Below are 10,572 nucleotides of genomic sequence, written 5' to 3'. Positions count from 1 at the left end.
TTGGAGAAGGCAATGGCACCCCACTCTAGCACTCTTGCCTGGAAAATCCCATGGATGGAGGAGCCTGGTGGGCCACAGTCCATGGGGCCGCTAGGAGTCGGACATGACTGAGCGACTTCACTTTCACTTTTCACTTTCATGCATTGGAGAAGGAAATGGCAACCCACTCCAGTGTTCTTGCCTGGAGAATCCCAGGGACGGGGGAGCCTGGTGGGCTGCCGTCTATGGGGTCGCACAGAGTCGGACACGACTGAAGCAACTTAGCAGCAGCAGCAGCATCTACCAGGATAATCTGATATATTGTTGTTTTTTTTTTTGCTCCCTCTATTTTCTCCTCCCCTTTCTGTATCCCCTTTCTGTAAACCCTTGGAGACTTCCCTGGTGGCTCAAATGGTAAAGAATCTGCCTGCAATGTAGGAGACCCGGGTTTGATCCCTGGGTCAGGACGATCCCCTGGAGAAGGGAATGGCAACCCACTCCAGCCTGAAGTGGGTTGCCTGAAGAATCCCATGAACAGAAGAGCTTGGTGACCTGCAGTCCATGGGGTTGCACCGAGTCGGACACGACTGAGTGACTAGCACTCTCAAGGGAGGCTGGGTCATAGGATTCACAGCAGAAGTTGCCTCCAAGACTCTTTCCTTTCTGGCTTCATTTTCCACATGTTTAAACATCATAGAGCCTATACTGCGAACTGCATTTCCTGGGCCCTACCCTGGTCCCAGATGTGTTCTGTACGACCTTCACCAAGGTCTAACAACTGTGTTCACTCAGTTGCCAAAGTAAAAAAACAGAGCAATTTCGAAATAAAAATTTGGGTATTTGGCTTTTCTTGACTATTTAGAAGATCTGGCAGGCTCAGCCCTGCATTTTCATGCGATGGGCACTAATAGTTACTGAGTACCTACTAACGTCACTGTTCAAAGTGCTTTCTCATTTGAAGTTGCTGTACAGGAGGTATGAGTAGTATTCTTTCTCATGGTTAGGAAAACAGGCACAGAGTGGTTAAGTGACTTGCCTAAAAACCCACAGATGCTAAACAGCAGCATCAGAATTTGAACCTAGGCAACACAGCTCTAGAATGTGGGCTCCTAACCACCAGGCAAAGCTGCCTTTTGGCAGTTTGGTGACCTGAACTGTGTTGCCCTCTTTAGGTGGGACATGTGCTCTCTGATCACCAAGTCTCACACTTTTTTTTGGTTGCTTGTTTGGTCCCTGGAGTCTTAAAGACTTTGTAAACCTTTGGTGTAGAGAGGGGGCTCATTTCTTTGGAGGTCCAGGATGGGGCAGAGCAAGGGGCTCTTGGAGGTTGTGAAGTGAAGGAATGTCAGTGGAGTCTGGGATCAGGGGATCCTCCCCATTCTTGGCAGGGCCACAAGAGGTGGTCAGACTGTGGGGATTAATGGACAACTGCTGAGAGGCTGGACCCAGCCCTAGTGATCCCAGCCACCATCAAGACTCCCAGTCCCTTCTTGGCTTGGAAGTAGGGGCTGCTGGACCTCAGGCTCTTGGGTACTGTACTTAGAAGTGGTCCAGTGCCAGGGAAAGCCCCCTTGCTTCCCTCCTTGTCCCCTGGCAAGAAGTAGCCTCTGGTAAGGATGAAGATTGAATTTCCTTTCAATCCAGAGGATTAGGGAATAGGAGTAGAATTTAATTTGGTTTTTGAGAAAACAGGGAAATGAATATTTCTTGCCCACCTGAGTTTGGGGGTTAAGATTTACATCTGATGCAGTGATTTGTAATTATTATTATTTTTCAGTGGAGCACAGCATGCAGGGTCTTATCTCCATGACTAGGGATTGAACCTGTGCCTCCTAAAGTGGAAGCCTGGAGTCTTAACCACAGGATCGCCAGGGAGGTCCCTGCAATTATTTTTACTGTTTCCATTTTTATGAAGTTTTTGGCTTTTAGCTTGTTTCCCCCATTAGACTGTGAGCCCCTTGAGGGCAGAATAATGTACTGTGTTTACCAAGGTCCACACTGTACATCTACTGTCTGGAGGGTGCCAAGCACATAGTAAAAGAAAAAGTGTTAACTCATAGTGGAAAGTGTCAGTTGCTCAGCCGTGTTCTACTCTTTGCGACCCCATGTAGTGTAGCCCATCAGGCTGCTCTGTCCATAGAATCCTCTATGCAAGAATACTGAAGTGGGTTGCCATTTCCTCCTCCAGGGGATTTTCCTGACCCAGGGATCGAACCTGGATCTCCTGCATTGCAGGCATATTCTTTACCATCTGAACCACCAGGGAAGCCTAGCATAAAGCAGATGCTCAGGAATCATAACATGCATTTATGGAGCACTTGTTTTCATTCATTGTGGTTAACATTTACATGTATGTATTAATTGACTCATTTGAGCTTCACACCACCTATCTATGGGCAGGCATCTTCATACAAGTGGAATCTGAAATACAGAGGCCAAATAATTCACCCAAGGTCACACAGCTTGGCTGTGTCTAACAGACATTCATTGAATCAATGGATGAGTGATTCCCTGGCATGCACCTTGCTCTCTTTGCCTCCAGGCTGTCCCTCATCTCACATAGTAGTATCCACAATATTGTAATTAAGTGGGTCAGACCCTGGAAGGGGACTGTCTCAGAGCCTTCAGTGAGTGCCTGAGGCCCACGGGCCAATGTCTTCACCCTTGGGGCTAATGTGACTGATCCTTTTTAATCACCTTTGACCCCTCCTGTAGTCTCCTCTCTTCATTCCCAGCTTTACACCCTGCACTTCCACAAGTGAACTACTCACAGGTTCCTAGATTCTTTCCAGCCCCCTGCTTTTGCTCAAGTTCTTCCCTATATGGGGACCATCCTTCCAAACCAGAGGTTGGAAGAGATAAATAATGAGATTCCATTATTCTGGAAGATGCTAACAGGAAGGTGGGCCAGTTCTTTAAGCCACACCACCCCATTTCTGGTGCTACTCCAATGCCAGATTGTATCTGGTCTCCAGCCACCTTATGATGGTGATGGTGACGGAGGTGCTTATAGAACACCGTATGCTCATCGCCATTTCTCTGGTGGGACACAAAGTCCCAGAGAAGAGAAGGAACTTGATAAAAGCAAAACAGGAGACGAGATTCAGAGTGGGGCTAGAATGCAGGTTGCTGGCCTCCCAGCCCAGAGTTCTTTCTGCAACGAGGCAGCTCTGTCTGGCATCACAGAGGGTCTGACCACCCAGAAAGAGCACCTCAATTCTGAGCTAACAGTGCCTGAAGTTCTGCCACTGGAGATCTTTTCCTCTGGGGTGCTTAGGGTGTTGAAGGCTTCTCAGTCTTCAGGGAGCCCCAGCTAATGATGAAAGCCCCTGCGATGAATCCTCCACTAAGCTCATGTCATCCAGTTCCCAGGAAGATGAGTAGCTGACAGGCAGCCAAGGGTGAGATGCCGTGGGAAGGAGACCTTGACTGAGAGCAGGAGGAATATGGGAAGCACGAAGGCAGGCATAAAAACGGGGGCAGGGGCGGGGGTGTCAGCCACAGAAAGGGCGGGGCTGCTGTGACCTTGGGCTTGGGACTCAGGAAACTTGGCTTCACCAGTAACTTGCTCTGTGATGCTGGACAAGTTTCTTTCCTATGCCGAGCTCTGATCTAGGTCAGTGCTGTGGAACAAACTTGCTTCAGGGTTTATCTTAGGGCTCTTGGTGTCAGGAAGTTGGGGCTCTGGGTGGTAATTGCCATGACAACTATCTCTGAGGTGATGGTGACCAAGGAGACTGTTGCCAAGTCTATGATTACCAGGTACAAGAACCAAGTGATTGGCTCTCAGTTCTGTCTTGGGACAGGTTGCTCCCTGCCACCTCCTACCATCACCTGCTAAAGTTTAGTGTTTGTGGGGCCAGACAAGTTGACCCAGGGATTTGTCAGGAGTCAGTCATTGTGTTCTAGCGCCCTTGCTTATGCTGACAGGCTGTGTGACCTTGGGCAAGTCTCTGCTTTTCTCTCCGCCTTAGTTTCCTCATCTGGAAAATGAAGGATTTGCATAAGGCCCTTTCACCTCTATATTTCTATCAATTTGCTTTTAAACAAGAGCCAAAGTGAAAGTGAAAGTGGCTCAGTCGTGTCCAACTCTTTGAGACCCCATGGACTTTACAGTCCATAGGATTCTCCAGGTCAGAATACTGGAGTGGGTAGCCTTTCCCTTCTCCAGGGGATCTTCCCAACCCAGGGATCAAACCCAGGTCTCCTGCATTGCAGGTGGATTCTTTACCAGCTGAGCCACAAGCGAAGCCCAAGCAAGGGGGTCATTTCCAGGAATGATATGAAAAGTGTTAACTGTGATGACTGACACTCACTAATGTATCCACACATTATGGGCAGGTACTAAGTCTTCAGTGGCTGTAAGTGGGGAGGTCTGTGTGGTTCCAGGGGAGGGTCTGGGGTGGCCATTACTCGGCGGGGGTGGGGGGGCAGTACTTGGGGGCATTCAAGGCAGGGGTTCTTAACAGCTAGTCGCAATGTATCTAAATATTTTTCACAACCAATATGACCATACTTTGCATTCTGGCTGAACACCAGCCCCAATCATATCTATGGTGGTGGAATTGCAGGCATTGTGAGCAGCAAAGAGAGATTTTCCAGGCAAAGGGGCCGCACTGGTGAAACCAATGACTCTCAAGCCCAGCCCTGGTCAACATCTCTGAGAGTAGCATCAGTCCCTCTTCCTGGCCAGGGCACCTCCCTGAGTCAGCTGTGCACAGTCCCCAGAGACTCGGGTTTGCCAGTGTCTCAGTTTCAGGATGGCTGATGCCCAAACAGGCAGGCAGGGCACAGCAGGAGCTGGCAGAGCGGGAGAGCCCAAGGAGGAAGCAGGGAGCTTGGGGGACGCCTGCTCCTCCTCTCCCGAGAGACCAAGCCTTGGGCCGATGCCAAACCCTTGGCCTCCCGGATCTGGTCCCCTCCCCTCTGCTTTCACCTCCTTGCCTCTCCCAGCAGGACTTTGCAAACAGCCTCTCCGGATGGGGGTGGACACGGCTGCCGCCTCCTCCCTGCGCACTTTCCATTCCCAGGCCTGAGCCTCAGCCAGGGTTCCTCAGGAAAATTGGCTGAAAGAGACATTTTCCATGCTCTTGACTCCTCTGCTGGGTGGCTGTCCCTGCCTCCACTCTCTTGTCTCTTCTGCAGCTGGTCACCCAGACCCAGCAGGAGGGGAAATACTTGGTCAACGGGTTGCTGCTCACTCACAATTTAATTTTATATGTTATTTTATCTCCCTGGACCTCAGTTTCCTATTCAATGAGATGAGCTAGCTACCCTGGGAAGCAGGTTTGGGAGTCAGACATTGTTGACTTAATCCTTAGCTCTGCAGGTTCCTAACTGGGTGACTTCGGACAAGACACTTAGTCTCTTGGAGCCTCGGTTTTCCTCGCCTGTAAGATGGTGTTGTCTCTTACTGTTGTGAAGATGACTGAAACAGCTCTGGTAACTAGAAGAAATAACACCCCTCTACTCCAGGCAGAAAAATATGAAGAATGGAGTAGCCCAGGCTAAGATTTCACTCCAGGACTTGGAAGCTGCAATTTAAAAGCTTTACTGGGATTTTGGGCAGTGAATAGGCACAATCGTTGAAATATTGCTCAACTTTGGAGGAATCAGAGAAATGCAAGTAAACAGTGAGACACCTTTTCTCCCAAACTTCTTTCACCCTGTGCATGAGAGAATGTATGTGTGTGTGTGTGTGTGTGTGTGTGTGTGTGTGTGTATGTGTGTGTGTGTGTGTGTGTGTGGTGTGTAGTGTCTGTGTTTGTGCATGCTTCCTCATACCAACAAGCAATTCTTGGACACCTTGCTGGTATCAATTCTGACACCATCTACCCAGAGATAGCATCCAATCATGCAGGCAAAGGGCCCTGTCCCAACAGACTGTCCTCCATTTTGGATGCCAACTGCCAGTCTGGGTTGTTACCTGTACTTCTGGCTGACTGGCTATAAATCAGAGGTTCCCACAATCCCCTTGGGTTTGGTGAATGGCGCACAGAACTCAGGAAACCCTTTTACTCACTAGATTACTGATATATTACAAAACATATTAAAAGGACATGGAATCAACAGCCAGATGAAGGGTACATAGGGTGAGGTCCTTGGAGTCTGCCTGGGAGATACATGGAAACGGTCTGGTTTCCCCAAACTGGAAGCTCTCTGAATACCCTCTGTTGGGTTTTCACCTGGGCGTGATGGATTAACCCATTGGCCATTGGTGACTGATTTAACCTTCAGCCACTTACCCCTCCCTGGAAATCACAGGGTGGAAACAAAAGTTCCACCCCTCTATTCAGTGTTGGTTCCCCTGGCAACCAGGCCCCATCCTTAGATGCTTTCCAAAAGTCATCTTCATGAACATGTTGTGGTGACATAGGGTTTATGAATAACAAGAAACTCATTTCATCTTTATGGTTTTGAAACTAGTTTTCAAGAAACGAGGACAAGAGACCAAATATTATAACAAAACATTCTCCCATTGCTCTTATGACTTATCCCAAGAGTTTTGGGATCTGTGAGGCAAGAACAGTGGATGAAGACCCAATATATATGAAGAATGTATTTTGGTTGTCTGAATGACCAAATATATATTTTCTATAAATTACATTATAGCAACTGGTAAAATTTAGTGTGGGGAATTGGGCAGTGTTGATATAACTATAAATAAAAAGACCTCTCTTGGAGGGCAAGCTGGCAGTCTGTCAAAATGTAAATGTACATGCCCTCTGACTTAGTGAATGTGGATTGGGTAATTTCTCCTCTAAGTGCAAGAATATTTACTGCCACACTATAAAACAGTTACATTAACCTAAATTCACTCACCTTTGATTGGTAAAATATGTACATCCATATTGTAGAATATTTTGCAGCAATGAAAGAGAATAAGTTAAAGAAAAATGGACGGACTGACAGGAGAAAAAGACCCATCACAATCAGAAGATTTCAACACTCCTTTCTCACAAATTGATAAAACAAGTAGACATAAAATCACTGAGTATATAGAAGACTTGAACAGCATGTTCAATCACTTAGACCTAATTGATATTTTAAGAAGACTACACCCAACAATGGCAGAGTGCGTATTATTTTCACACACACATGGAACATGAATCGTGATAGACCCTATATATAAAACAAATCTAAAATTCTCAGTTGGATTAAATTAGAAATCAATAACAAAAAGGCATATAAAAACCTTTCAAATACTTAGAAATTAATATATTTCTGCATAACCTATGGGAAGAAGAAATTACAGAGAAAAGGGAAAATATTTTGAACTGAATAATAAAAACACAACATACTACAATTTGTAGGATGCATCTAGAGCACTGCTTAGAGGAAAATTTATAGTTGATAGCTTTTTTTTTCCAATATAGCTTTATGTGCTTATATTATAAAAGAAGAAAGGTCCCCCCAAATAATCTAAGTTTCTATGTTAAGAAGCTAGAAAAAGGACAAAATAAATCTCCAGATAATAAGGTTCATCTATATGTACTGGCATGGATAGAAGGGCAGGATAAATTAAGTGAATAAAGCAAATTATAAGGACTTCCCTGGTGGTCCAGTGGCTAAAACTCTGCACTTCCAATGCCGGGGGCCTGGATTTGATCCCTGGTCAGGGAACTAGATCCCACAAGCCATAACTGAGTTCACATACTGCGACTCACGCCACAGCTAAAGATCCTGCATGCCACAACGAAGTTCAAAGGTCCCGAGTGCTGCCAACTAAGACCTGGTGCAGCCAAATAAATAAATATGAAAAATAAAAGCAGATTATGCATAATATGTATAGTATCAGGGGAGAAATATCAATAACCTCATACATCCCTGGAGAAGGAAATGGCAACCCACTCCAGTATTCTTGCTGGAGAACCTCATGGATAGAGAGGCCTGGTGGGCAGAGTCAGACACGACTGAGTGACTAAACATATGCAGATGACACCACCCTTATGGCAGAGAGTGAAGAGGAACTAAAGAGCCTCTCGATGAAGGTGAAAGAAGAGAGTGCAAAAGCTGGCTTAAGAGTCAAAATTCACAAAACTAAGATCATGGCATCTGGTCCCATCACTTCATGGCAAATAGATGGGGAAACAATGGAAACAGTGTCAGACTTTATTTTCTTGGGCTCCAAAATCACTACAGATGGTGACTGCAATCACGAAATTAAAAGACACTTGTTCCTTGGAAGAAAAGCTATGACAAACCTAGACAGTGTATTAAAAGCAGAGACATTACTTTGTTGACAAAGGTCTGTATAGTCAAAGCTATGATTTTTTCAGTAGTCATGTATGGATGTGAGAGTTAGACCGTAAAGAAGGCTGAATGCCAAAGAATGGACTTTGAACTCTGGTATTGGAGAAGACTCTTGAGAGCCCCTTGGACTGCAAGGAGATCAAACAAGTCAATCCTAAAGGAAATCAATCCTGAATATTCACTGGAAGGACTGATGCTGAAGCTGAAGCTCCAATACTTTGGACACCTGATGTGACTAGCTGACTCATTAGAAAAGATGCTGGGACAGATTGAAGGGAGGAGAAGAGGACGACAGAGGACAAGATGGTTAAATGGCATCACTGACTAAATGGACATGAGTTTGAGTAAGCTCTGGGAGATGGTGAAGGACAGGGAAGCCTAGCATGCTACAGTCCATGGGGTCACAAAGAGTCAGACACAACTGAGAAACTGAACAACAACAATAATATCAAGGCAGCAATAGCTTGCTGCCCCTTGCTGTCCCTTCTTTCTTTAAAACATAGAATCCCTGATATTCCCTGATTTTGAGCTGGTATATGGCTATTCAGAAATAAAATATCCTAGACTTCTTTGAAATTAAGTATGGTGATGTGACTAAGCTCTGGTCAATAATAGGATATAAGCAAAAGTGATATGACCATTTTCTGAGAGGTAGTGCTTTTTTGAGTTCCTAACTACTTCTTGTTGGCTGAAATCTGGATGTGACTATTGCAGTATAATGGATCGAAGATGGTGGAGTCACAAGATAGAAGGAGCCATGCCAGCCTTGGACTGTCTGCTTCTGGATTTCTTTTCCATGAGAGACACACATACTTCTATCTTGTTTCCATCACTGCTATTTTGGATTTCATCTCTTCCAATGTTTCAGTCCCTTGTAGCTTTCATTCCTATGCAACTAAACACATATAACTATGACCCCATTTATGTGGGGGAAAACAGCAAACAAACCTATATATTTCTGTGTTAGATGGTTCATTTTTGACTTCGACACAGAAATCCCCAAGGTAATTTGCTTCAACATTGAAGATGTATTATCTTACGTAACAGTAAGTCCAGAGGTGAGACAGCTTCATAGTTGGCTCATTCCGTGGCTCAACTTCGTCACCAAGGGCTCAGGGGCTTCCCATCTTTCAGCTTTGCCACCTTCTGACTAGAAGCCATCATAATTGCAAGATGGGATCACGCTCTGGGAAACATGTTCATACACTTCAATGACCAGAAGACAAAGGACTTCCCCTTTTTGCTGCAACTCTTTGTTTGCTTGCTTGTTTTTCATCTCTTTTTCAAAGGCAAAGAAACTTCTTCTAGAACCCTCCAAGTTTGTAGGTCCATCTTTAATTTAAATTAATTAATTAATTAAGCTGTGTTGTGGGGCTTGTGGGCTATTAGTTCCCTGACCAGGGATTGAACCTGGGCCCTTGGCAATGCGAATGCCAAGTCCTAAACACTGGACCACTAGGGAATTACCAGGATTTGTTCTTTATTCCGAGGTGGAAAAGGAGAACAACAGGGCAAAATGTGACTCTTGAACGTGTGGAAGAAAAGAAATATGGCCAAATGTCTGCTACAATGTATATCTAAGTGGGCTGAAAAATCAGGATGGATACACCCCCAATTGCTAACAGTGGGTACTTTTGGGGAAAGGAGTGGGATGGGGGGAAAATGAAAGGAGTTGTGTAGAAAGTACTAAAATTGTTATCCAATAAACCTGACCCACTTCTCTGTTGCTTGCAAAAGGGATGACTCATTGGCTCAAGCCAGGTCTGGTGATCTCATGCCTTTTTGACTGATAGTTGCTTTCTTAAAGTCCCTTACAGTTAGCGATGGACATGAGACTCAGTCTTGTAAGTGAAGATACAAAAGGAAACTGTTAAGGCAATAATTTCCTCCTTAATTTAATAAAAAGAAAACCTCTTTCTGTCCTTTCCCCTTCCATTCTTGCTTGAAATACTGGTGTGAGGATGTGATGCATGGAGTTGTGGCAGCCATGTTGCAACCATGAAGGAAATGCCTAGAGGTTTATGGAAATGCAGACCCAGTGTCCTGATATTATAAGGTGGATGAATCAACCTTAGAATTGCTTACTTCTGGACATTCTATAAGAAAATATCCTTATAAGGATTTGTATCGTGTGCAATTGAGGGCAGCTTAACAGATAAATGCATTTTTATTTTTACCATATCTTTTATGTGGTTCTGATTTATCTTTATAATTAAAATGTATTATTTATGTAATTCAAAGTTCAATTTAAAAAATGTACTACTTGGCATTGGGCATCTTTGGAATCCCAATAAGTCTGAAGAGGCACTCTTGAACAAAAAGAACAAACTGTTCTTTATA

The 10,572-nt window shown here is 44.9% G+C and overlaps 1 non-coding gene across 1 annotated transcript; it reads right to left on the bottom strand.

The window, feature by feature from the left end:
• Nucleotides 1–9,621: 9,621 nt before the first annotated feature.
• Nucleotides 9,622–9,694, bottom strand: TRNAA-CGC (transfer RNA alanine (anticodon CGC)). The gene has a single exon. It is a non-coding gene; the product is annotated as a tRNA-Ala (tRNA).
• Nucleotides 9,695–10,572: the final 878 nt, after the last annotated feature.

This window comes from Bubalus kerabau, chromosome 13 (genome assembly GCF_029407905.1).
Source record: "Bubalus kerabau isolate K-KA32 ecotype Philippines breed swamp buffalo chromosome 13, PCC_UOA_SB_1v2, whole genome shotgun sequence".
In the NCBI taxonomy this organism is placed as follows: Eukaryota; Metazoa; Chordata; class Mammalia; order Artiodactyla; family Bovidae; genus Bubalus; species Bubalus kerabau.
Note: the sequence above shows the minus strand (reverse complement) of the source record. Positions and strands in the feature narration are given on the sequence as shown.